The following is a 26,070-nucleotide window of genomic DNA, read 5'->3' as shown; positions in this document are numbered from 1 at the left end:
ACGCTTGCATTTAAACATTGGATGCTCTGACTTTTCCCTAGCCTTTTTTTCTTTTCTTTTTTTTTTTTTTTTTTTTTTTTGGTCTTTTTGCTGTTTCTTGGGCCACTCCCACGGCATATGGAGGTTCCCAGGCTAGGGGTCGAATCGGAACCGTAGCTGCCAGCCTATGCCAGAGCCACAGCAAGGCGGGATCCGAGCAGCGTCTGCGACCTACACCACAACTCACGGAAATGTCAGATCAGATTATTAACCCACTGAGCAAGGCCAGAGACTGAACCCACAACCTCATGGTTCCTAGTTGGATTCGTTAACTACTGCGTCACAACAGGAACTCCTCCCTAGCCTTTCTGATATGGTAACCAGATCCTTAGCCTTATTGGCTCTCTCAAGAAATGTGAAGTCCAACTCTCCCTGTAAACCCTGTTGGAATAGGAACTAGAAGGAAAAGTGAGCCTTACAACCAGAAATAATTTGGTGGAATCATTTATAGCTACAACACCTAAGGAAAAATTGTTTAAAAAAAAAAAAAGAATATGCACAGGTCCAAAGTGGAGTCACTTAAGCTAGGCCACACTACCTAACCTAACTACAGCTCCAAACTTACCCAGAAACTGGTCAGTTAGGAATTTTCTGGTCAGAATCACACCAGAAAATTCCATCACAGAGCTCTCTCCATGGCCTGAAGGAAGATGAGGTAATTTGCCACACAGACCCCTCCCATCCCCTATAGGGAAGTGACCTCAGCCTGAAATCTTATTTTTTATGACTCCTTTGTCTTGCCTTTAAACATCTTTCCCTTTTCCATAAACCTAAGGATCTCTCCTTTACTCCATAGATGGAATGCTGCATGATTCATGAATTATTCACTAAAACCAATTAGATCTTCAAAGTTTACTTAGCTAAATTTTGTTTTTCCACTAAAAAGAAAAAAAAAAGGAAGGGAAGAGGGGAAAAGGGTCAAAGCTCCATCTATGTATACATTATCAGTTGAATAAATCTAATTACAATAATGAGTAATCTAAAATATCTTACAACAGCACTATAGTGTCCAGCATACGGTAAGCATTCTATTAAATTGATAACTAGTATTAAGTTAATGACATTAACTCCATGCCAGTTAGGCACATGTTGTCATGCATTTTCACTGTGAGTAGTATCAAAGCTGAATTCTGGTCAGCCTCACTTCTAAAGGTCAAGATGTAGTCCATCCTGGGATGTGGTGAATCAAACAATAATTATGTTAAGTATTATTTTCATCTGGTGTACTGTTACTAATATATTAATTTTATATTTAGAAAAACCTGGCTCCCCCTCCATGGTTCACTGCTGGATTATTTACAATAGCCAAGATATGGAAACAACCCAAGTGTCCATCAATGAATGTACAGATAAGGAAGTATGTATATATACACAATGGAATATTATTCAGCCATAAAAAGAACGAAATCTTGCCTTTCATGACAACACAGATGGACCGCAAGAGCATAAGACTAGATGAAATAATTTAGACAGAGAAAGATAAATACCTTGTCTTCTTTCCTATATGTAGAATCTTAAAAAAAAAAAATCCTTATAGAAATAAACATGGACAATATGCAAAAAAAAACTAGTAAACTGGGAGTTTTTTGGTTTTAATTTCAATAAATTGAATTTTTTTGCCTTTTTTATAGCCATACCTGTGGAATATGGGAGCTCCTGGGCTAGGGATCAAAACAGAGCTACAGCTGCCAGCCTATGCCACAGCCATGACAACATCAGAGCTGAGCCATATCTGTGACCTATGATGCAGCTTGTAGCAAAGATGGATTCTTAGCCTCCTGGTTTGAAGCCAGAGATCGAACCCACATCCTCATGGATACTCTGTTGGGTTCTTAATCCACTGAGCCACAATGGGAACTCCAATAAATTGAAGTTTTTTTAAAAAAATATTATTTTTAAGGATTTAGTGAATGACTACCTTTCAAAATCCAGTAATAATAACCAAGAATAAAAGAAAAAGAAAATGGAAGGATTTCTCTTAGATGCCAAATACATCATAATGAATCTTGGTATGATTTGGTTTGGGTCATTTTTGTTAGAGTATGAGTCCAAAAAAGGTAACCCTAGGTTTTTCTTCCTAAGCACATGTAGTTAAATATTATTAATGTGGGTAATAAGAGTTCTAATAAATTCCTTTTTGTAGTTAAGTCAGTGATCCCAAAAATCACCTCCGTGATTCTAGTGATTGTTGCTAAGAATCTTGTATAGCCTTTCCCTGTCAAAAGGTTACAAAGCACAACATAACACACACATATGAATATGATGACACCTTCAAGTCAGAGGGCTCAGGATCATCATTTGGAACCTCTGACAGGAGCACAGAGGTGAAAAATGAAGGGGATTAGCCAGTATATCACCAAACATTAAAACATGTCCTGTCTGGAACTTTCCTTAAAAAAGATACATGCACACGTATGTTCACTGCAGCACTATTCACAATAGCCAAGACATGGAAACAATCCAAATATCCATCAACAGATGATTGGATTAGGACAATGTGATATGTATACACAATGGAATCCTACTCAGCCATTAAAAAGAGCAAAATAATGCCATTTGCAGCAACTTGGATGGAACTAGAGACTCTCATACTGAGTGAACTGAGTCAGAAAGAGAAAGGTAAGTACCATATGATATCACTTATAACTGGAATCTAATATACAGCACAAATGAACCTTTCCACAGAAAAGGAAATCATAGACTTGGAGAATAGACTTGTGGCTGCCCGGGGCAGGGGGAGAGGGACGGAGTGGGAGGGATTGGGAGCTTGGGGTTAGTGGATGTAAGCTATTGCTTATGGAATGGATTTACAATGAAATCCTGCTGTGTAGCATTGAGAACTGTCAGATACTTACATCGCAACACAACAACGGGAGGAAAAAGTATGTATACATGTATGTGTAACTTGGTCCCTATGCTGTACAGGGGAAAAAATAAATAAATAAATAAATAAAAGTCACTTCTAGAAGATGGAAAAAAAAAAAAGTCCTGTCTGACCATTGATTTCTCAATAACTATTTCACACTTTTTAGTTTTTGTTCTACGTCTGCCTTTTTTTTTTTTTCTTTAAAGAAAAAAAAAAAAGCACAGGGAGAAAGATTGAACTAGTTTAGATGCCCAATCTATTTCTTTTCTAGATAATCAAGTTTCCTTTTAGAGCCTCTAACTCAGCATTTCTAAACTTCTATAATGGCTTAGCAGTTCATTATTTAAAGGAAAGACAGTATTTGTTTTATAAACTAAAGTATTGTGCTCTATCTCATATTTATATCCAAACAACAGATCAATAAAAACTTATTGGGTCTTACCATAAGCCCATAAATCAGGTTGATAAAAATCATTAAAAAGCATTGGTACTTTATTTAGGTAAGAACATCAATTTTTTTTTCCTCCAACAAGATTTGCATACTAGAATATGGTGAATCAAACATACTAATTTTGTTGGCTACATTAATTTTCACTGTAGTGCTGTAGACAATGCTTCTAACATAAAATTCTGTATTTAGGAAAGAACTGTTTTTAAAGGATGTACTGAGTGAATAAAAAAGATGACTCTGCATTCATAAGTTAAATAGCAATAAATAAGTATAGAGTAGAGGCAAGTAAAACTTTAATTCAAAATGTGCACATATCACAAAAACCCCTCAGACATTAGGAGTTATTCAAGCAATATTTTCCTGTTTGCAGTAACAACACAAGCTTTTATAGTCCTAACTCAAAGCATCCTTAATGAAAATGGTATGTCTATCATTTATATATGTTTACAGGACATGACAGAGTCAGCATTTCTGGATCGTGAATTTATAAGAATACCTTTATCATTTCCAGAGCTTGTACACAGCAGAAAACACAATAAAGAATGATACACAAATAACAGATAGTTTTAACATTTATGAAAAATGCAAGATGAAACATGGTCAGCTTTTCTTTCTCCTGTTTAACACTAATAATCAAAATAAGAACTTGGATTCAAAGCTAAGTTTAAATCCTGCCTCAGAAGGAGTATTTCAAAATATGTAAAGATTTCATAAGCTGAGCTACGAGACAATTTTCCTGCTGTGAAGCTCTACAGGACTAGCACAGTCAGCAGGATGTTAAAAATCCTTCAGCAGACATATGTTAGCAAAGTTACTGGACTGGTCCAAGGCTCATTATGTTTGCTGATAATCATTTTGAAAAAGCATTAGCCAGTGCAAATATGGATAATTTTTTTCCAAATATAAGAAAAATTTATCCTTTAAGAATCTTTTTCACAAATAATCATTTATTATTAATTGAAAACACTAGTGTTAAAAAATTTATTGAGTGTTTCAGTAACCTAGTTATTTATTTTGGATATTTTTATCACTGGCCCTTAACACTATTATAACAAAGCCAGGTGGATGGCTAGAGTGAAAAGTCTTCTTTCCAGTGCTGAAATATTTAATGCCCTCTGAGGAAGAAAGAATAAAAAATAAAACGAAGATCAACATGAAGAAAATTGTATATTTTAAATATTCAGTTTGTTTTGCAAGTGACTACAAAAGTGAAAAGATACAGGTAGAACAGTCTCATAAAAATAAGGACACAGAATTAGGCTGATGTTTCTGATACTTTTCTAAGTTTACATTTATGTTTTCAGTGGATAAATCATTTCAAGATTCAAAAGTCCTCCCTTCTGTTAACTGCAAGATTAACATTGTTTCTTTTGTTATCCAATATTTACTCCTGCTCTTGCATTAAGGGAGCCACTAGTTCATTATTATATTTAATCATATGTATTAAACAAGCAATCCCTGTTTTACAGCAATGTCTTATATGAATGCGTAAAACTTTATAGTACCACTTATAAATTAATTGGGATACAAATTACCACTTTGTTAAAATTGTCACCAGAGTTAACATTTTTGTGTGTGGTTATAGCTTTACTCACCTTACTGGCATTTGATGTTTACATCAGTTCTACAAAGTTCCTTGTAAAAATGAGGGAAGGAGTTCATGCACTCCTTTAAGCATTAATTGAATGCCTATTATACTCCAGGAATACAGATGGGGATGGAAGGTGAGACTGATGAAGACACAGCTCCTTTCTAAATTATATTCGTCAGGGATGGCTAATTAGAATTTATCACTCAATTAAGCTAATCAGGAACCAAGAGATGGAAGGATATCTTAAACCAAAGTCTTTCACAGGCTTATTAAGTGACTAAGGGGAACTAATTTTCTCTTTTCTAACATAAAAAGCATGTACAGTTGGCCCTTACTATTTGCATATTCTATACTGCCAATTAACCTAATTACTAAAATTTATGTGTAGCCCCAGCATTTTTGTGGCTATTCACAAACATGTACAGAGCATCAAAAAATCTGAGTTGCCTGACACAAGTGTTTCCAGCTGCCTTGAACAAGGTGACTCTCTGCCTTGTGGCTTCAGTTGTTAAACTGTAAATAAGTGTCCTTTTCACGGTCTATTTAGTTTTTCTCATTTTTATGCTTTTTGTTGGTGATTGCACTATATAAAGTGGCTCACTTATTGAAAAGTGCAGTGCTCAAGTGCTACCTCATGTTCCTAAGTGCAAGGAGGCCGTGACAGGCTTTTCAGGGAAAAATGTATGTATTACATACATTTCATTGAAGAATGGGTTACAGTGTTGTCTCTGAGTTCAATGTTAATAAATCAACACTGTATATCAAATAATGTATCTTTAAACAAAAACATACATACAATGAGGTTATATATTGATTAGTTAATGAAAATGTGATCAGAAGCTCTAAGATACTTAACCCTGTGTTTCCCCTAGGAACAGTGGTTCAGGATTCCATCAGTAGTTTTGGCTACTTTATAGAATAAAACTACCATAAATCATGAGACTCAGCTGTAAATGTTATTGGTTGTTAGATTTTTATAACGTCTCATATTTTTAATTAGTTTGCAAATAAAACCACTTTCTTAATCTAAAACAAAGGATGAAACAAAAAAACCAAGGATTACGTAACCTATTATTTGTAATTACATTCACAATATTAAGTATACTATCAAATCTTCATGTCTTTCAGGTAGAAAGAAATGAAGTTTGAAGCAAGTGAATTTTTAATCTCCCAATTATTGCATGAACATTTGTTCCACAATTCTTTTTTAAATGAAAATAAATGTTTCTTAAAAAGACCAAGAAATTAAAGCAAAATAAATGATGTCTAAATATAGATATGTATGTAGGAGTTCCCTTGGTGGCTCAGCAGTTAACAAACCTGACTAGGATCCATGAGAATGCGGGTTCAATCTTGGCCTTGCTCAGTGGGTTAAGGATCTGCCGTTGCAGTGAGCTGTGGTATAGGCTGCAGATGTGGCTCAGATTCCACGTTGCCGTGGCTGTGGCGTAAGCCAGCAGCTGTAGCTCTGATTCAACCCCTAGCCTGGGAACTTCCATAATCTGTAGGTGCGGCTCTAAAAAGCAATAAATAAATAAAGCTATGTATGTATATTTTTGTATACATTTTTTTTTTGCTTTAATTCTAGGCTTCCAGTTCACACATTTTTCCCTAAATCACACTTCACAGTGTCATTTCATCATGTTTCAATATAAGAGATATTGATTAAAGGTATTCAAAAAATTGGAATGGGGAAATCTAAGTATTACAAAATACTTTCACAATTAATCTTGTCCCAAGCTCTTTTTAATAATCTGTCTTTTCTCTATAAAGATTGTGTTAATGGTCCTGGTGATTTTAAAATAAAAAAACTTTAAGGTCCTCTCCTGTGAACAAAGCCTGACACATAGAGAATGCAAAAATGGAATATACTTCCCCCCACCCTCAACCCCACATGCCATTTGTCAGGAAAATGCTGAGAGCCTTGACCAGTAGATGTGGGGGGTTGGGAAGGGAACCATTCATATCCTCCAACACAACCCCCTCTGGTGACAAACAGCATTTCTGAAACAGCAGTCCAGGGGTCAGAGTAAAATCTGTGGCAGTGGAACTGGGCCAAAAAATAGTCTCAGAGGAACAGTAAATCTGTAACCTTGACTTCATTAGCAGCAAACAGTAACTAATTGCTAATTACCTTATGGCTATATTGTAAGCTGTATATGTGTGTATGTAAATTATCTACGTTTGTATATAAATTGTGTATGTAAATTGGATACGTGTTTGGCACCTAAAATTTTTAAGAACTTAATATGATTTCAGTTAGGGAGAGAAGATACTATATTACCCAACACTCTCTAACAGAAAATGAAGGCTCAATCTTCAAGTAGTGATGAACTTTCTGGTGGAAAATATACTAATTGTACAAAGTGTATTGACTTAGTCACCTTAGTTTAGCTTTGTTCTGTCCTGTATTCTGACAAGGAATTAATTCAGTAAGAACCAAAGTAAAGTGAAGCTAGCTAGCTAAAGGATTCCAGTAAAATAAATATATTTATGTTCTACCAGAACAGAGATAATAATATATTCTTTTTAGTTTATCTTGGCACTTGGAGGCACATTAAGATAAAAGGATACTCTAAGTAAATTAAACAGTTTCTTATTAAATCTAGGTAATTCCATGTATTGTAAATACAACCTAAAGGACTAATTATATCAAATCAAAGGCTAACATTTATAATCTCTACAGGAGACATTTTAGAATAGATTCTAAGATTGCCAAGAAGTGTCTCTCTTACCTTCCCCAAAGCACACTTTTATTGCAACAAATAAGTACAAGGCTGCATGCCTTTAATGACTCAGCACAAGTCTGTACTAGAGATGGTGAGAAAACGATCCAAGATATAAGTCTACCAAGTGGCAATCAGGGTTTGCAGGAAAAGATCTTCAATATGTAGTATATATTAAGTGCCTATGTGTGTCAGGCACAGATCTAGCATCCAGAGACAGAGTGACAAAAAAAGCAGACTTTATTACTGACCGATTAGAAATTCATATTGAGAGCTTGGGGTTAATAGATGCAGACTATTGCCTTTGGAGGGATTAGCAAGGAGATCCTGCTATGTAGCACTGGGAACTATGTCTAGTCACTTATGATGGTACATGAGAATGTGAGAAAAAAGAATGTATACATGTATGCGTAACTGGGTCACCATGCTGTACAGTGGGAAATTGACAGAACACTGTAAACTAGATATAATGGGGAAAAAAATCATTATATAAAGAAAAAAAAAGAATTTATATTTCAATGATGAAAATGAGAAATACAAATGAAAATATTCATAGTCATGATAAGTGTCATGATAGAGACAAACTGGGTGATGTAACTGAGAACAGGGTGGGCACGGGCATCTTAGGGGGCTTAAAGGAGGTCTCCTTAGATATCTCTATCATTGACCCAGAATTATGAAACTAGGGGTAATGAACCTTTTTTTTTTTTGCTATTTCTTGGGCCACTCCCTTGGCATATGGAGGTTCCCAGGCTAGGGGTCGAATCAGAGCTGTAGCCGCCAGCCTATGCCAGAGCCACAGCAAGGCAGGATCGGAGCCGCGTCTGCAACCTACACCACAGCTCACGGCAACGCCGGATCGTTAACCCACTGAGCAAGGGCAGGGACCGAACCCGCAACCTCATCGTTCCTAATCGGATTTGTTAACCACTGCGCCACGACGGACACTCCATGGGTAACGAACTTTTTGAATTAAAAAAGTTAATTTTGTTTGCTGTTAATTTTGTTCATTTGTTGCTGACATTATGTTCAATTATGAAACTGGAAGGAGAAAAAAAATGATTGAGAGAAACATAATGGAGAAAACTAAATAAAAGTCATCTCAAGTCTGGAAACACTCATCCCTCTCACTGTAACTACTAAAAATATATATATATATATATATATATATATATTTTTTTTTTACAGCTGGACCTGTGGCAGGTAGAAATTCCTGGGACAAAAGTCTAATCAGAGCTGCAGCTGCAGGCCTACACCACAGTCACAGCAATACCACATTCAAGTCATATCTGCAAACTATGCCATAACTTGTAGCAATGCAGGATCCTTAAACCACTGAGTGAGGCCAGGGATCAAACCAGCATCCTCAAGGACACTATGTCAGGTTTTAAACCTCCTGAGCTACAATGGGAACTCTCAAAATTTTATTTTTATTTATTTTGGGGCCATGCCTATGGCACATGGACGTTCCCAGGCCAGGGTTCAAACTCACGCCACCGCAGTGACCAAGCTTTTGCAGTCACAATGCCGTATCCTTAAACAATTGTGCCACAAGGTAAATTCTGCAACCATTTTTTCTTCCTACCTCAAGCCTCATTACAGATCCACATAGGTTCATAATTAAGAGTGACCACAAAAGCAAAACAAACAAATGAACAAACATACCAAAAAACCCAACAAGCTGGGGTTTCTGTTGTTGTTAAGTCATTTCTGGAGGAAACAAATTGGTAACAATAAAGCTATTATTGAATACTCCTTAGCTATGTTATATGCATGCTATGTATAATATTTCATTTAATCTTCACAGCTCAAGAAGAAGTGTTATCTCCATTTTGCATCGAGTAAACTGAGCCAGACAAATTATTTAGACCCTATGATCACACAGCTGTGGAGGAGTTGGGCTTATACCCTGCAGCACAGCTGGACCTGTCAGACTTGTGATTTTTAACTACTAGGCTAGAAAGAAAGATTAAGCAAAGAATTGAAATGATTATCTTCTCTGGCTCCCTTTATTCATCCAATCACGTTTATTCTGATAATACTGAATTTTGTACTCAGTTACTTAATTGAAATATAAAAATATACTTTGGTTTCCCTAGTGATACTACTTTTACATGCCAATGAATTTGTAGAGGAAAACAGTGGGAGGGACTTTAGATTTCACTGAAATGCTCAAATCACCCAGCTGGAATGACGTCTGCCTCAAATAAGAACCATCTTTCCTTGTAGTCTCTGTGTTTCTTTCATAGAATTTAACATTTCATCAAGACGCTTGACTGGCATCTCCAGTTTTGACCTGATCCAGCATCTGGCATGAAAGGTTAGGATGTGATAATGAAATCATTACTCTAATTAATAATTCAATCAGACTTGCAAACAGCTTTACTTCCAAAAGATAAACCTGCTTGTAAAAAGGAAGCATATGCCAAAAGGTTTATCTGGGATTTCTATTGGTACAGAAAACATGCACATATAAATCAGACTATATTATGGCGATGGTCAAAGAATGACAGGATAGATTCTGTGCTACTTTATACTTAACTTCATTACCTACACCAACGATGTGATGAATGGATCCACATACTCAAAAGTTGGTAGTTTTCTATTATAATGACACATACTTATCTAGAATACAATCCAGTTTATTCAAAGTCATTCCTACTTTAAAAATGCGTACCTTAGTCCCATTCAAATTTAAAGAAAAATTAGGGATGTCTGATTAATGTTTTAGGGTCTAATGAGGTTAGAGAAGTTGTTAAAGATAAACATTCATTCTCTGCTTTCTTGTAAATATATCCAGGCCAGGATTTTCTTTTAGTACTTATCTCTATTCACTCCCATCTCTCCAGTGATAGATAATGTCATGAAGGTGGGAATCCTATTTGTCATGTTCTCTGAATAATTTCTAGTTCTTGTCATAGAGGATGTTTTAAGGCCTGCCTATCTCACATACTCTCTCTAATGGTCCAGTTTTCATGGCTTTGTCATAAGAGTGAATACCTTTACATTAGTAGGATTATATACCTTCATTTAAAATTTAAACAGATTTTTCCAATTAGTTTGGAACAGTTCCTAATGATTTCCATACAAACATCCCAAAGCGCCTCACATGTATAGACAAGTCAATATGCCAACAAATGATTGTCCCTTTACACTCCTAATATACACCTTGAATACATAAGAAGTCAGTCTACATGAATGAATAATTCATTCACATCTTCACTTTGCTGTCCTGGTACTACTCAGGTCTCACGTGAAATGTCACCTCTGAGAGTCCTCAGTTCACTAATCTAATGTTATTCATCATTCCCTCACAACTCCCTCCTTTATTATCAACAAAACATCTACCATTAGTATCTTTTGTTAAGTTCCCCATACCCTGGTTCTAACCAAAGCCAGTAAGCCACACAAGGACAGGGACTCATATTCCACTAACGTATCCTCACTACTTAGCAAAGTACTTGGCACATAAGAGGTATACAATAAATTCTTGTTGAATGATGCTTGATGTATGATTCAATGAGTGAGAGTGGATACCTGAGAAACACATATGAAACATATTTATTCATCCAATAAATGCCCTACCCTCAGTCATTATTAAATAGTGATTTTTAAAAACTTGTATATAATGATAAAAGAACAAATAATGCCTTTTGTGCCAGTGGTTCTCAACTGAGTGGGGAGAAGGATGGGAAGGGATTTTTTCTTTTCCTCCACAGGAAATTTCACAGTATCTGGAGATGTTTTTAGTTACCACAACTGGGAGCATAACACTGGAATATACTGGGAAGCCAGGGGATGCTGCTGCTAAGCATCAATATTACACAAGATAGTCCTTACAATGAAGAATTAACCACCTTCCTATTTTAAGAATGCCCATGCTTTACACTATACTCTAACCCTCATTGGAATTTAACTTATTATTTATTGGACAACTACTATAAGCTAGCATCAAGCTGAATTCCTGTGAAGAAAAAAATGTTATAAATGAATTACAAACAGACTGACTAATGGAGAGTTGACATGCTAGATGGATGGATTGCAGGTTATATGGATGGATGAAGAGGTAGCGCATAGATTGGTATATGCATACACAAACCAAACTATAGCAGTCACAATACTTTATGTAGAACTAAAATAAACTATATGTGATTGCTAATGGCAGGACGTTTATATTCTTGCTACTACCTTATTGTGTCTCCACAGAACTTGTTCTTTTTAACAGTAAAATATTGGAATGCATAAAAACACATATGAGAGACTGTAACAGTCATTCTGGCATTAAATACTAATGATACTTCCAGAGATTGGCTCTAAGTGAGAACTGGTCACCAGTTTTTAATTAAGTGTCCTATGAAGAAAGCATAAGAATGTCCTCTTCAAGTGAAAGGCATGTGTCTTTCTTCCCTAAGAATCACTGTGTCAAGTGAGTAATATATTAATTATGTAGATAGACTGCTTCTTCATATGATGAGGGAGAAAACTGGGGTCTAAGGAGTTTGAGCAGAGGCTTTTAGCAAACAGATTGCCAAACAGTGGATTTTACTTAGATCCCTGGACAGAAAATTAAAAATGTTGTTCCTTTGGAGGTGCTATATTTTACTGAGCATGACCTATAGATTGGATTAGAAATAGCAAGGCAGGATTTATATAAAGATAGGGTGTAGGAGTTCCCACTGTGGTACAGTGGGTTAAGGATCTGTTGTCTCTGCAGCAGTTCAGGTGGCTGCTGAGATGCCGGTATGATTTCCAGCCCAGTGCAGTGGGTTTAGGATCTGGCATTACCACAGCTGCAGCTCAAATACAATCATGCTGCAGGTGCAAAAAAAAAAAAAAGGGGAGTTGAAATAGCTTCTGGCAAGCCTTCTTCATTTCTGCTATAGTACAGAGGGATTCACAGTGCATGCTTTAGCAGCACATATCCTGAAAATGAAATGATACAGAGAAGATTACCATGGCCCCAAGTAAGGGTGACACACAAATTTATGAAGACTTTGGCATTTTTCAGTGGGATGACATATTCAACATGCTGACGGCCAACCAAAAGCTAAATGGCCATCAAAATGATTCTTAAAAATTAAGAAAGTGTGACATTCCCAGATAATAAGAATTCATTGATAGATCTTCCTTGCAAGAAAGCTTGTGACTCCTTCATGCTGAAATCAAAGGACACTAGATGTTAACCTGAATTTACACAAGAAAATAAAGAGCATCAGTAAAGTATAAAAGATATTATATATATATATATTTATTAGACACTTTTTTCTCCTGACTAAAAGATAATGGCAAAAAGCAATAATTTTAAAACAGTATTGCTGAGCTTACACTGTATAAGGATTTGTATCTTTATACTGATCTGTATACTAATATGACAAGAATAGCACAAAGGAGAGAGGAAGTAACAGGAATATATTGGTACAAAGGTTCTGTATACTATTAAGTTAGCAATAATATGTTAGATTGTTTTAGATAATATGCTAATTGTAATCTTCAGGGTAACCACTAGGAAAATAAAATTTAAAATACAGGAGTTGCCACTGTGGCTCAGTGGTAATGAGCCCAACTAGTATCCATGAGGATGCAGGTTCTATCCCTGGCCCCATTCAGTGGGTTAAGGATCCAGCATTGCTGTGAGCTGTGGTGTAGGTCACAGATGTGGCTTGGATCTGGTGTTGCTGTGGCTGTGGTCTATGCCTGCAGCTGCAGCTCTGATTCAACTCCTAGCCTGAGAACTTGCATATGCCATAGGTACAGCCCTAAGAAAACAGAACAGAAAAACCCTTAAAATACAGAAAAAGAAAAAACAAGGCAAGTAAAATCATACTAGTAAATATTTAACACAAAAGAAGGTAGTAAGAGAGGAATAGAAAAACAAAAAAATATATATATATAAAATAGCAAAATGCTAGATATCAATTCTATCGTATCAGTAATTATATTGAATGTAAAAAGATTGAACTCTCTAATTAAAAAGCAGAGATTGGCACAAGGGTTTAAAGAAAATGATCCAACTCTATGCTGTCCAGAAGTATAAAACTTACCAATATTCTGGGGAAGACTTCCCTGTGCTATACAGCACATCCTCTGTCGGCCAGTCACCCCATCCATATACCACAATGTGCATATGCAAATTCCAAACCCCGAGTCCATCCCTTCCCTAATTTGCCTCCTTTGGTAATATTAAGTTGGTTTTCAGTCTGTGAGTCTATTTCTATTTTGCGAATAAATTCATTTGTATCCTTTTTTTAGATTCCACATATAAGTGATACTTTATGATGTTTGCTTTCACTTAGTATCATAAGTAGATGTATCACAGCTTCTTTTTCCATTCCTCTGTTGATGGAAATTTAGGTTACTTCCACGTCTTGGATATTGTAAATAGTGCTGCAATGAACATAGGGGTGCATGTATCTTTTCAAATTATGATTTTCTCCAGACAGGGAGATTGCTGGATCATACAGCAGTTCTATTTATTTTAGGTTTAGGAACCTCTATACTGTTTTCCACAGTGGTTGTACCAATTTACATTCCCACCAACAATGTAAGAGAGTTCCCTCTTCTCCACTCCCTCTTCAGCATTAATTGTTTGGAGCTTTATGTGTGTGTGTGTGTTTGTCTTTTTAGCACCACACCCTCGGCATATGGAGGTTCCCAGGCCAGAGGTCTAATCGGAGCTATAGCTGCCAGCCTACGCCACAACCACTGCCACTCCAGATCCCACCCACATCTGTGACCTACACCACAGCTCACAGCAACGCTGGATCCCTAATCCACTGAGCAAGGCCAGGGATGGAATCCGCAACCTCATGGTTCCTAGTCAGATTTGTTTCTGCTGCGCCACGACAGGAAATCCTGTTTGGAGCTTTTTTGATGATGGACATTCTGGCTGGAGTAAGGTGGTACCTCATAGTAATTTTGATTTTCAATTCTCTAATAATTAGTGATGTTGAGCATAGTTTCATGTTTTTTTTTTTTGTTTTTTTTTTGTTTGTTTGTTTTTTTGCCATCTGTCTATCTTTGGAGAAATGTGTACTTAGATCATCTGCCCATTTTTTTTTTTTGATTGAGCAATTTTTTGGATATTGAGCAATTTTTTGGTTATTCAGCTAAATAAGATCTTTGTATTTTTTGAGATTAATCCCTTACCAATTGCTTTATTTGCAAATATTTTCTCCCATTCTGTGGGGTGTTTTTTGTTTTGTTTATAGATTCTTTTGCTGTGCAAAATCTTTTAAGCTTAATTAGGTCCCATTTGTTTAGTGTTTTTATTTTCATCACTCTAGGAGGTGGATCCAAAAATCTGCAGTTTGTCAGAGAAGTTCTATGTTTTCCTCTAAGAGTTTTATAGTAACCAGTCTCATATTTAGGTCTTTAGTCTATTTTGAGTTTATTTTTGTGTATGGTGTTAGAGAGTGTTCTAATTTTATCCTTTTACATGTATCTGTCCAGTTTTCCTAGCACCACTTTTAAAGAGACTGTCTTTTCTCCATTGTATATTCTTGCATTTGTTGTAGATTATGTTGTAGATTAGTTTACCATAAGTACGTAGGTTTATCTCTAGGCTTTGTATCCTGTTCCACTGATCTATGTTTCTGTTTTTGTGTCAATGCCATACTCTTTCGAGGACTACAGCTTTGTAGTACAATCTGAGGTCAAGAAGCCTGATTCATTTAACTCCATTTTTCTTTCTCAAGATTGCTTTGGCTACTTGAGGTCTTTATGTTTCCATACAAATTTTCAAATGTTTTATTCTAGTTCTGTGAAAAATGCTTTTGGTAATTTGATAGGGATTGAAATGAATCTGCAGATTGCCTTGGGTAGTATAGTCATTTTGACAATATTGATTCTTCCAATCTAAGAACATGGTATATTTTTCCATCCGATTGTGTCATCTTTGATTTCTTTTAGCAGCGTGTTATAGTTTTCAGAGTACAACTCTTTTGCCTCCTTAGGGAAGTGTATTCCTAGATATTTTATTCTTCTTGATGGGATGGTGAAGGGGATGGTTTCCTTAATTTCTTTCTGATCTTTTATTGTTAGTGTATAGAAATCTAAGATTTCTGTGTATTAATTTTGTATCCTATAAATTTACCAAATTCCGTGATGAAGTCTAGCAGTTTTCTGATTGAATTTTTTAGGATATTCTATGTACACTATCATGTCATCTGCCAACAGCAACAGTTTTACTTCTTCCCTTCCAATTTGGATCCTTTTCTTTTACTTCTCTGAATGCCACAGCTAGGACTTCCAAAATAACACTGAAAAAAGTGGGGAGAGTAGACATCCTTGTCTTGTTTCTGATCTTAGTGGAAATGCTTTCAGTTGATAGTGCTGTCAGCTGTGGGTCTATGGCCTTAATTATGTTCAGGCACCTTTCCTCCATGCCCACTTTCCAGAGGGTTTTTATCATAAATAGGTGTTGGATTTTGTCAAAAGCTTTTTCTTCATCTATTGAGAAGATTACATAGTTGTTATTCTTCAATTTGTTAATACAGTATAAAACACTTAATTGCAGATATTGAAAAATCCTTGCATCCCTGGAATAAATTCCATTTGATCATGATGTATGTTCCTTTTAATGTATCATTGCTTCTGTTACCTGTCCCAATGTGGGTGAAGTTGATACAGAGGCTTGTGTAAGGCTTCCTAATGGGAAGAACTAGAGCTAAGTCTTGTCCCTCTGGTGCTTTGTCTCTGGGTGTGATTAGAGGGAGTGCATGCCTAGAAGGACTTTAGCAGCTTGTTTGCTGATGGGTGGGGCTGTGTTTCCACCCTGTTTGTTGTTTGGTCTAGGGATTCTCAGCACTGATGGGTGGAGCCATATTTTTCCAAGATTGCAGCCTCCAGGGGCACAAATGCCAATGATTATTCCCTGGGACTTCTACCTCCAATGTCCACTGAGTCACAGCTGACTTCTGCTTTCCCAGAAGACCCTCCAAGATCTGAGTAAGATAGGTCTTACTCAGATTCAAAAAAGTCTCTGCTTTATCCTTGGACCCAGTGCACATGAAACCCTGTGTGTGCCTTCCAAAAGTAGAGCCTCTGTTTTCCTTAGTCCTGTGAAGCTCCCTGCTCAAGCCCCACTGGCCTTCAATGCCAAATGTTCCTCAGGCTCCTCCTTCCAATGCCAGACCCTCAGTCTGGGGAACCTGATGTGAGGTTTAGAACTTTCACTCCTGCGGGAGCATGTCTGAGATATAGTTATTTTACAGTCTGTTGGCTGCCCACCCAGCATGTATTGGATTGCTTATACCATGTAAGTGCCCTTCCTACATCTCATTGTGAGCCTCTTCTTTGTCTTTCAGTATAGGGTACCTTTTTTGGTAGTTTTCAGTCTATTTTGTCAATGGTTGTTCAGCAGTTAATTGTAATTTTGGTTTTCTCATGAGAGGTGAAATCTAGTCCTTCCACTCCACCTTCTTTTCTGTAATCTGCTTTATTCATAGCCTACCAATTTAAATATTAATCTCATCCAAAAAATACCTTCACAGAAACATATAATGTTTGACCAAATATCTTGGCACTGTGGCTTAATCAATACATAAAATTAACTATCACAGGCTCAGTGGATGAGCTGGATAGGTGATCTGGCTAAGACTCAGAGAAGCCTAGCACTATGCATGGCTATCAGCATAACTGATACCATCTTTTGCCCTTGCATTTTCTTCTGTCCTTCCACTGATCCTACCCAGGACTATATTGCATGGTAAATCACTTCTGTCATCAAGGGCTTTGAACTTTATAGATATTGTTTACTTATCATTAGATATTGTTTACTTATCATTAGGTGGTCTCTATGCTATCAGTTCTGTTAGTCCCCAAAAAATGATGAAAACTTTCACTGATGCATTCCTACAAGACTAGTGAGCCATTCAAAAATCTCAACTTAGGAAGTCTTAGGACTTCTGTTTCCAGGCACCTATCTTTGCACTGTAAGTTCACTATAAAATTGTCTGAGCAGCCCCTTTGTAGTGCATAATGTAGCTGCAAATGATTCCAGATATTTGTCTTCCCAATCCTACATAATTTAAACTACTTGTGTCATTTTTCAGTCTCGAGATGCCTTCTCAGCTTGATGGACACTTTTTGTTCCCTCCATTTTCCAAGACAATAGTGAACCAGATCTGAGATAGAGAATTAAAACCAGAGGATTTCTGGACCATGGTAATGCAAAAGAACTGACGTAATCACAACTTGACCAACCTCATAATTTACAAGAGGCTAAGGTGCTGATCATGACTGAGTGACTTAGACATTTAATACTAATGGCAGAGCATGATATTGAAAACAAGCAAGAAATGAAAAGATAGCACAGGCCTAAATACTTGTATGTGAGACCCTTTCTATGCATACTTAAGTCATGCAGATTCTCATGCTCCCCAAGAAATTTCTTGGGGAGTAGAAGTGTAAAAATGAGTGACTCTGAAATACTGAACTAAGGAGACTAAGTTACTCAAAACAATTCCAAGATTTTACAGCCTTAACGCTACTAATATTGTGGACTGGATAATTCTTTGCTGTGGAGCAATATCCTGTGCATTGCAGGATGTTTAGGAGAGTTACCGATCCTTATCCATGAGAAATAAGCACCACTCTTTCCCTTCCCCCAAGCTGTAACCATCAAAAATATCTCTGAACATTATCAGATATTCCTTGAGAAGCAAAAATCACTGCAGTTAAGAACCACTGGTTTAGAGAATGTGACACCCTTTTTTTTTTTTTTTTTTGGTCTTTTTAGGGCCATTCCCACAGCATATAGAGGCTCCCAGCCTAGGAGTCCAATCAGAGTTGAAGCTGCTGACTTATGCCACAGCAACACAGGATGTGAGCCCATCTGCAGCCTAAACCATAGCTCATGGCAATGCCGGATTCTTAACCCACTGAATAAGGCCAGGGATCAAACCTGTATACTCATGGATGTTAGTTGGGTGTGTGATATATGTATGATATATGTATATACGTATGATATTAGTTGGGTGGCTCACATCACTGAGCCATAATGTGAACTCCAACAGTGTGACACTCTTAATTGGAAAATTCTCTCTATAATGTTTTAAATATAGTGTGTGTGTGTGTGCACGCGCACATACAAGTGTGTTCATTTTGACTAAGGCAGGGTGTGGGGGCAATTACTACTAGTTAACTCTTAAAGCCAGGGAGGAAAGATTGTCATCCATTACCCACGAAAAAATAGTATTTATTAAAATTACCCTTCCAACCAGCACACAAAAGTTCTTGTAGTTCATCTCAAGAGCTACCGTTCACTGATACCTCACAGAAACAGTCACCTAGGTGCCTGCAGTCAAGGACATGATGTATTGTGGTGGAACTCACTGACTTGTGCCTCTATGCCCATTCTTGACTGCTTGCCTTGAAGCAGATTCAGCTCATCTTTTTCAGATGAGCTCTCATGTAGTAAAAATACCAAAAGCAGTTGTGAATCAGGTTCACCAGTAATGAAATGTTTCATCATTTTAATTCTTATCTAAATTATGCTGTAGGTCCTCCAGTTTGCTGTTAATGATAAAATGATTTACCACATATTAATTTCTTCTTTTAAAAACACTAAATTTCTGCCTAGAGACCAATGAAAAGGAAAATGTGACAATCCAGAACCTATGGGATACAGCAAGAACAGTTCTAAGAGGGAAGTTTAGAACAATATAAGCATTCCTTGGACAACAAGAAAAATCTCAAACAACCTCACTTTACACCTCAAGCAACTAGAGAAAGAAGAACAAACACCCAAAGGTAGTAGCAAGAAAGAAATCATAAAGATCATAATAGAAATTAATGGAATAGAGACAGAGAAAACAATAAAAAAAATCATTGAAAACAAAAGCTGGTTCTTTGAAATGAACAACAAAATTGATTAAAAAAAAACTTTAAATTTAGAAATGATAAAGAAGATACAACTGACATCAGAGAAATACAAAGGACCATAAGAGATTACCTACTGGCGAATATATACCAATGAAATAGTATAGAAGAAACAAAAAAATTCTTATATAGATACAATCTCCCAAAACTGAACCAAGAAGAAATAGCAAGCATGAACAAATCTATTACAAGCACCAAAATTGAAACTGTAATTTAAAAACTCCCAACAAGTGAAAGTTCAGGACCAGATGGTTTCACAGGTGAATTCTATTAAAGATTTAGACTTAACACATACATGTCTAAAACAATTCCAATACACCACAGATAAAGGAACACTTCTGAACTCATTCTACAAGGACATAATCAACTTGATACAGGTTGATACACAATAAAAGAAAATTATGGGCCACTATCAATTAACATAGATGCAAAAATTCTCAAAAAATTAGCAAAAACAAAATCCAATGATAGATGCACAATAAAAGAAAATTACAGGCCACTATCAATTAACATAGATGCAAAAATTCTCAAAAAATTTGCAAAAACAAAATCCAACGATAGATGCACAATAAAAGAAAATTACGGGCCACTATCAATTAACATAGATGCAAAAATTCTCAAAAAATTAGCGAAAACAAAATCCAACGATATATCAAAAGATCGTATGCTGTGATCAAGTGGGATTTATCTCAGGCATACAAGAATTTTTCAATATCCACATGTCAATCAAATTGATACATCACATTAACATAATGAGGAATCAAAACCATATCATCTCAGTAGATACAGAAAAAGCTTGTGATAAAATTCAACATCCACTTCTGATCAAAACTCTCTACAAAGTGGACAAAGAGGGAACCCACCTCAACATAATAAAGGCCATATGGACAAACCTTCAGCTAACATGATACTTAATGGTGAAAGGCTGAAAGCATCTCCTTGAAAATCAGGAACAAGACAAGGATGTCCACTTTTACCCCTTTTATTCAACATAGTTTTTCCAAGTCCTATCCATGACACATTCAAAAAAAAAAAAAAAAAAAAAGAAAGAAAGAAAGAAAAGAGAACCAAATCAGAAAAAAATAACTTCAATTGTCACTGTTTGCAGATGACGTAATACTATACATAAAAAATTCTAAAGATACTACCAGATAACTACTAGATTCATCAATGAATCTGGTTAAGTTGCAGGCTACAAAATTAACACTCAGAAATCTCTTGCATTTTTGTACACTAACAATGAAAGATGAGAAAGAGAAATTAAGGAATTAAACAATCCCATTTACCATCACATCAAAAAGAATGAACTACCTAAGAATAAACCTAAGCAGGCAAAGGACTTGTACTCAGGAAACTCTAAGACAGGGATAAAAGTAATAAAACACACATAAACACACAGATGAAAACAGATGGAAAGATATACTGTGTCCTTGGGCTGAAAGAATTACTATTGTCAAGTTGACTAAATACTGAAGGCAATCATCAGATTCATTGCAATACCTATCAAATTACCAATGGCATTTTTCACAGAACTAGAACAAAACTTTTTAAATTTATATAGGAAAATGAGACACCAATATTAAAAAGCTAAAATAGAGTTATCATATGATCCTGCACTCCTACTCCTGGGCATATCCATAGAAAAGCATAATTCAAAAAGACACATGCACCCCAATGTTCATTGCAGCACTATTTACAACAGCCAAGACATGGAAACAACCTAAATATCTATGAACAGATAAATGGATAGAGAAGATGCGGTACATGTATACAATGAAATATTACTCAGCCATAAAAAGAATGAAATAATGCAACAACATAAATGCAACTAGAGATTATTATAGTAAGTGAATTAAGCCAAAGGTAAATATCATGTAATATCACAAGTGGAATCAGGAAAAAGGAGGGTGGTGGGGAAGGATAACGCTAAATGCTACTATACATAAAATAGATTAAGTAACAAGGACCTACTGCATAGCACAAGGAATTATACTCAGTATTTTAAAATAACCTATAAAGGAAGAAAATCTGAAGAATATTTGTGTGTGATATACATATAACTGAATTGCTATGCTGTATACCTAAAACTAGCATAATATTATATATCAACAATATTTCAATTTTTTAAAAATTCATAAAAAGACTAATTATCAACTTGCTTGACAAATTTTATTAGAAAACAATTTAGACACCATCCATGTCAACCTTATAGTCTTTTGGAAAAAACCTACAACATCTCCCATTCTGTTAAAGTACCAACTATAATCACTGTTGCTGAAATTCAAATAAGTATCTCAGCCTACCAGTACCATTCTTTAGAACTGGTTTTCTAAAAAAGTTTTATCTTGATCCTAAATTTAGCAAAGATATTCTGTAAGACACATATAGCACCAGTAGGGAACTCTTTATTTATTTCCCTTTTCATCTAGTGGAAATTTGACCTTTGTCTAAAAATAACCATAATCAGCTTTTTTAGAAAAAACTAAACACTAGACAATGTGAAAAAAAAAAAGGACTCTATTTTCTTTCAATGGTTTTATACTAAGTCCAAAAAAAAAAAAAAAAGACACTGCTTACCAAGTAAAGGCATTAATACGTTTTCAAGGGACTTCCAGTGCCTTTTTTCCCCTTTGGCTCAGCATTTCACCTTTACAGTATCTATTAATCAAATCTAAGCAGGCTTTAAATCTGAACTCCCTACTTCAGATTATTTCACAATTGCAGCCCTCTTCTCCCTTTGTCTCTAGTACTGTCTTTCCTGTTTCTCTACTGTTTTAACTCTGTTCTTTGTGCTACTCTTTCAATCATCCCAAACCACCATCCTTTGAGAACACCAGCCATCAATTTCTAAAACCATACAAAAGACTAATGTTTATACTTTCAAGGGGAATTCACTGAATAATAAAGACCATTTAAGAAATGCCAGGAAAAACTGATCATTCCAGAATTCACTCCAGATTGGAGAGAAAAAAGGGAAAAGATGACCAAATTCATCCCTGTTATTTATTGTATCTGAATATTAAAACTCACAGAATCTAAAAAACATTTAACTTAAGAAAAAGAAATAAGCTATTGAAAATAACTCTCCCCTCTCCCACTATGGCTTAGTGGTAAAGAACCCAACTAGTATCCAAGAGGATATGGGTTTGATCCTGGGCTTCACTCAGTGGGTTAAAGATATGACATGGCTATAAGCTCTGGTGTAGGTTGCAGACCCAGCTCAGATCCTGTGTTTCTGTGGTTGTGGCATAGGCCAGCAGCTGCAACTCCAATTCAACCTCTAGCCTTGGAACTTCCATACGCTCCATGTGTGCACCCCCATCTCCCCCAAAAAAAAGCAAAAAGAAAGAAAAAAGAAAATAATTCCCCCCTCAATTAAAATAAACTTTTTTCCCTCTGATAATAGTAAACCCAACTTGCCTATTTTTTGGCCGCACTCACAGCATGTGGAAGTTCCAGGGGTAGGGACTGAACCCATGCCAAAGCAGTGACCTGAGCCACTAAAGGGACAATGCCAGATCCTTAACCTGCTGAGCCACAAGAGAACTCCCAAAACATGCCTATTGTAGTGAAACTTATAACTTAACATTTGCTTTTCTAAACTGTAGGATTCATCCTAGATCACATGAACTTGAAAAACATTTGGGTTTGTTCCTATTTTACTTAACTTTATGAATGTTTACTTTTAAACCAGTTCAATAGAGCTTTTCACAAATTAATTTTGGCAATATGATCTGGAGGTAGAAATGTACCAGATGTACAAGGCAGGTACAAACTAAAGACATACGTGTTACCAAGCCCTTTCCAGATACTGTTTCTTTAATTGAAGTATACTTACAATGTTTGTTAATTTCTGCTGCATAGCAAAGTGATTCAGTTACATAAATATGTATGAGTATATGTTATATAATATGTATAATAAAAGAATCATGATTCAGTTACATACATTTATACACACACATGCTTTTTTTATATTCTTTTCCATTATGGTTTATCATAGGACATTGACTCTAGCTTTCTGTGCTTTACAGTAGGATCTTGTTGTTTATCCCTTCCATGTATAACTTACATCTGCTAATCCCAACCTCCCACTGTATCTGTCCTGCAGCCCCCTCCCCTTCAACAACCACAAGTCTGTTCTCCTTATACATGCATCTATTTGTTTCATAGATAAGTGAAATATAAAATATGGCACTAATGAACCTAAGTGATATCATATAGTGTTTGTCTTTCTCTATTTGACTTTCTTCACTTAGTATGATAATCTCTAGTTGTACCCATGCTGCTGCAAATGGCATTATTTTATCCTTTTTTGATGCTAAGTAGTATTCCATTGTATATATGTACTACATCTTCTTTATCCATTCATCTGTTGGACATTTAGTTTCATTCCATTTTCTTGGCTATTGTCAATAGTGTTGCTATGAACACGGAAGCCCATGTATCTTTTTGAATTAAAGATTTGTCTGTATATGTGCTCAGGAATACCATTGCTGGATCATATGGTAACTATCTTTAGTATTCTTAGGAACCTCTGTATTCTTTTCTACAGTGGTTGTATCAACTTACATTCTCACCAAAAGTGTAGTAGAGTTCCCTTTTCTCCAAATGCAAAATAAACCTCTTAAGAACTTAAAAGATGCAAAAAGATATTTAAGTCAAGATTAGTATGGTAATTTTATGTTATCTTTTTCACTGAGGAATCACTAGGTCAATTTTTATTTCAAGAAAGTGGAGTCAATGAGGAAATCAAGAAGGAAATTAAAAACTACCTTGAAACAAATGATAATGAAGACACAACCTCTCAAAATCTATGGGATGCTGCGAAAGCAGTGCTCAGAGGGAAATTTAGAGCAATCCAGGCCTTTCTCAAAAAAGAAGATCCCAAATGGACAACTTAACCCTCCACCTAAATGATTTAGAAAAAGAAGAACAAAAAAGTCCTAAAGTCAGCAGAAGGAAGGAAATTATAAAGATCAAAGAAGAAATCAATAAAATAGAGACTCAAAAAACAATAGAGAAAATTCATAAAACCAAGAGCTGGTTCTTTGAAAAGGTGAACAAAATTGACAAACCCCTGGCCAGACTCACTAAAGAGAGGAGAGGAAGAAGCCAAATAACCAAAATTAGAAATGAAAAAGGAGAAATCACAACGGATACAGCAGAACTACAAAAAACCGTAAGAGAATACTATGAACAACTATATGGCAACAAGTTTGACAATCTGGAAGAAATGGACAATTTTCTAGAATCTTACAGCCTGCCAAAACTGAATCAAGCAGAAACAGACCAACTGAACAGACCGATCACTAGAAATGAAATTGAAGAGGTCATAAAATCACTCCCTACAAATAAAAGTCCAGGACCAGATGGCTTCACAGGTGAATTCTATCAAACATATAAAGAGGAATTGGTGCCCATCCTCCTTAAACTCTTTCAAAAGGTGGAAGAAGAAGGAATACTCCCAAAGCCATTCTATGATACCACCATCAGCCTCATTCCAAAACCAGACAGAGATACCACCAAAAAAGAAAACTTTCGCTCAATATCATTGATGAATATAGATGCAAAAATTCTCAACAAAATCTTAGCCAACCGAATCCAACAACATACCAAAAAATTTATACACCATGACCAGGTTGGGTTCATCCCAGGTTCACAAGGATGGTTCAACATACGCAAATCAATCAGCATCATACACCACATTAACAAAAAAAAAGTCAAAAATCATATGATCATCTCAATAGACGCAGAAAAAGCATTTGACAAAGTCCAACATCCATTCATGATCAAGACCCTCGCCAAAGTGGGTATAGAGGGAACATTCCTGAATATAATCAAAGCCATTTATGAGAAACCCACAGCAAATATAATCCTCAATGGGGAAAAACTGAAAGCCTTCTCACTCAAATCTGGAACAAGACAGGGATGCCCACTCTTACCACTGCTCTTCAACATCGTTTTGGAAGTCTTAGCCACAGCAATTAGACAAACAAAAGAAATAAAAGGCATCCATATAGGAAGAGAAGAGATAAAACTATCACTGTATGCAGATGACATGATACCATACCTAGAAAACCCTAAGGACTCAACCCCAAAACTCCTTGAACTGATTCATAAATTCAGCAAAGTAGCAGGATATAAGATTAACATTCAGAAGTCAGTTGCATTTCTGTATACCAGCAATGAAACATTAGAAAAGGAATACAAAAATACGATACCTTTTAAAATTGCACCTCACAAAATCAAATACCTCGGAATACACCTGACCAAGGAGGTAAAGGACCTATATGCCGAGAACTATAAAACTTTAATCAAAGAAATCAAAGACGATGTAAAGAAATGGAAAGATATTCCATGTTCCTGGATTGGAAAAAATCAATATTGTGAAAATGGCCATCCTACCCCAAGCAATCTACAGATTCAATGCAATCCCTATCAAATTACCCATGACATTTGTCACAGAACTAGACAAACAATCCAAACATTTATATGGAACCACAAAAGACCCAGAATC

General features: G+C 36.0%; 1 protein-coding gene and 1 non-coding gene across 51 annotated transcripts in view; one reads left to right on the top strand and one right to left on the bottom strand.

The window, feature by feature from the left end:
* CHL1 (cell adhesion molecule L1 like) overlaps nt 1-26,070 on the bottom strand; it is a 229,453-nt gene that overhangs the window by 112,574 nt on the left and 90,809 nt on the right. The window lies entirely within an intron of this gene.
* LOC146397402 (U6 spliceosomal RNA) lies at nt 12,573-12,678 on the top strand. Its single transcript, XR_014825344.1, has one exon. It is a non-coding gene; the product is annotated as a U6 spliceosomal RNA (small nuclear RNA).

The sequence above is a fragment of the Sus scrofa genome, chromosome 13 (genome assembly GCF_054392235.1).
Source record: "Sus scrofa isolate SSC_HxYL_T2T_F1_AM1 chromosome 13, Sscrofa_HxYL_maternal_Yorkshire_Landrace_v2.0, whole genome shotgun sequence".
NCBI lineage: Eukaryota > Metazoa > Chordata > Mammalia > Artiodactyla > Suidae > Sus > Sus scrofa.
This window is presented reverse-complemented; position numbering and strand designations above follow the sequence as displayed.